We start from the raw sequence: 3,190 nt of genomic DNA, 5'->3' as shown, positions 1-3,190 counted from the left end.
CTACATGACAGCATACTGAAATTTTCGAAACTCATTTGGCAAGAAAGGAAGAGCTGCTGTCAATTACGATTTCTGACATGCATGGGGCTGGTTTTAATGGACCATCACGGTCTTGACACACCCTAGTATGTGTCTAGATGTAGCCTGGTGAGCCTGGAGTCGAGCCAACCACCTGAATGCACAAAAACAAGCAAAACCGTGAAGAGCACAAGGAATAAAATCTGTGCAGAATTTTTCTGTAATATAGCTGTCAAAGTTTCGGTTTTCCTGCTGTCAATTCTTGAGTTTGATGAAAAAAAAACTTTACTACTATGGCTTGATTGAGGTTTGAAAGAGATCTAGACATGCCTTGGATTTTTCGTTTGAAAGAAAACGAAAAGAAGAACGATGCGGCGCGGAGGAGTGGAACGCTTCTTCTCTACCTTTCTTGCACTCGATTTCCTTTCCTATTTCTTGCTATGCTTCTCACGATTTTTCTCTCTGTAAGGCTACTGATTTCGAGACTAAGGGAGAGGGGGAAATGGTTAGGGGAGTGAGGGAGAGGGTGCAAAAATATATGGGACAAAATCAAGACCAAGTCTCCTTTCTTTTCAAATTTGAATTGTTGTTGGTATCAACTAATTGTTGGGTGCTTCTAGAATTGTGAGGGCCGATTATTAGCTTGATAAGGTAGACTAGGATAAGCTCAACCATTAATTAATTAAGGTGGACTAAAAGAAATCCTAGAATTATCCTACTAATTAAGCATCAAGAAGAGGTCAAAGGTGAGTTGGCAAGGACATGGATTGCCTATCAACTATGGTGGCCGAAAATGCAATAAAATAAAAGGGGAAATATTGTTATCTAGTTGATAATTAATAACCCTTAAAAGCCTTACTAATCACTTAAATAATTTAGTAAGTAAAACCCTTAATAAATGGAGCTTAATTGAATTAATTTCCTACTCACCTCAAGTTATTAAAATAGATCCTCAAACTTTCTTTTTAACTTAAATTAAATTACTTGCTAGCTAAAGTAAGTCCTGGAAATATTTCTCGAATCTTAAATTCTATCTCAAAACTCCAACTCCGGTCCGGCCTCACTGAAATAACTGAAATGCTGAAAATCAACTACTGAACTTAATAAATAAATAATTTACTTCAAATAAATGCATAAAAAAATAATCATGCAATGAAGTGAATTAAATTTAAAAATCTAGAATTATGCATGGCTTATACGTCTACTGATTTACGGGTTCTACAATCCTTCCCCCCTTAAAAGAAATTTCGTCCTCGAAATTAGAACTCACCGAATAACTCAGGGTATCGATCTCTCATCTCCGGCTCAGACTCCCACGTAGCTTCCTCCTCAGAATGGTTGAGCCATTTGACTTTGACTCGCTTAACCAGCTTGTTCCGAAGCTGCTTCTCCTGTCTGTCTAGGATCTGCACTGGTCTCTCCTCATAAGATAGGTTCGGAGTAAGCTGCAACGGCTCAAAATTCAGCACATGCGAAGGGTTCGCCATGTACTTTCTCAGCATGGAGACGTGAAAGACATTGTGTACTCCGGCCAGATTCGGCGGAAGAGCCGCACGATAAGCAAGCGTCCCTACTCTGTCGAGGATCTCAAACGGTCCAATGAATCTCGGACTGAGCTTCCCTTTCTTGCCAAATCTCATGACACCCTTCATAGGTGCCACTTTCACGAAGACATGATCGCCCACTGCAAACTCTAAATCTCTCCTCCGCTGATCGGCATAACTCTTCTGTCGGCTCTGAGCAGTCCTCATCCTATCCCGGATCTTGACTACTACATCTGCTGCCTGCTGAACAATCTCTGGACCCAACTCTGCTCTCTCTCCTACTTCATCCCAATGAACAGGAGATCTACACTTGCGGCCATACAGTGCTTCATACGGAGCCATACCAATAGAAGACTGGAAGCTGTTGTTGTAGGTGAACTCAACCAGTGGCAGGTTAGACTCCCAACTCCCTGAGAAATCAATGACGCAAGCGCGGAGAAGATCCTCCAAAATCTGAATAACTCGCTCCGATTGCCCATCTGTCTGCGGATGAAAGGCTGTGCTAAACAGCAACTTCGTACCCAAAGTCGAATGCAAACTCTTCCAAAATGAGGAAGTGAATCTAGGATCTCTGTCGGATACGATAGAAACTGGAATGCCATGGAGTCGGACTATCTCCCGGATATACAGCTCTGCATACTGAATCATGGTGAATGTCGTCTTAATAGGCAAGAAGTGCGCTGATTTGGTAAGACGATCTACAATCACCCAAATGGCATTCGATCCTCTGGCTGATCTTGGCAAACCGGTCACAAAATCCATGGTGACGTTCTCCCACTTCCACTCAGGAATAGGAAGAGGCTTGAGCAAACCTGCTGGTTTCTGATGCTCGGCCTTCACTAACTGACAGGTCAGACACTCGGACACAAATCGTCTGATGTCCTTCTTCATACCCGGCCACCAATACAATAACTGCAGATCTTTGTACATCTTCGTACTCCCAGGGTGAATGGAGTACGGGGACATATGGGCCTCTGATAAGATGTCTGCTCGGATAGAATCACTGTTAGGAACCCATATCCTATCTCGGTATCTCACAATACCGTCGCTGACTGAATACAAGACACTGTCCTTGGCTTCATCCCTCTTCTTCCACTGTACCAACTGCTCATCGGCGACCTGCCCACTACGAATAAGGTCCAAAAGGGAAGACTGAATGGTCATGGTAGATAGACGAGGAACTCTACCTCGAGGATAAGTCTCAAGATCAAACCTCTGCATCTCAATCTGAAGAGGTTTCTGCATCGTCAAATGAGCCATCACTGCGACTTTTCTGTTCAAAGCATCCGCAACTACATTAGCTTTACCCGGGTGGTAGCTAATGTCACAATCGTAGTCTTTCACAAGCTCCAACCAACGCCTCTGACGCATGTTCAGCTCCTTCTGTGTAAAGAAATACTTGAGGCTCTTATGGTCGGTAAAGATCTGGCACTTCTCTCCATACAGATAATGCCTCCAAATCTTCAAAGCAAAAACTACTGCTGCTAACTCCAGATCATGGGTAGGGTAGTTCTTCTCATGGATCTTTAGTTGTCGAGAAGCATACGCTATCACTCTCCCATGCTGCATCAGAACTGCACCTAAACCAAGCTTCGAAGCATCGGTATAAAGGACAAACACACCAGATC

Source organism: Primulina eburnea, chromosome 10 (assembly GCF_022965805.1).
Source record: "Primulina eburnea isolate SZY01 chromosome 10, ASM2296580v1, whole genome shotgun sequence".
Classification (NCBI taxonomy): domain Eukaryota; kingdom Viridiplantae; phylum Streptophyta; class Magnoliopsida; order Lamiales; family Gesneriaceae; genus Primulina; species Primulina eburnea.
Note: the sequence above shows the minus strand (reverse complement) of the source record.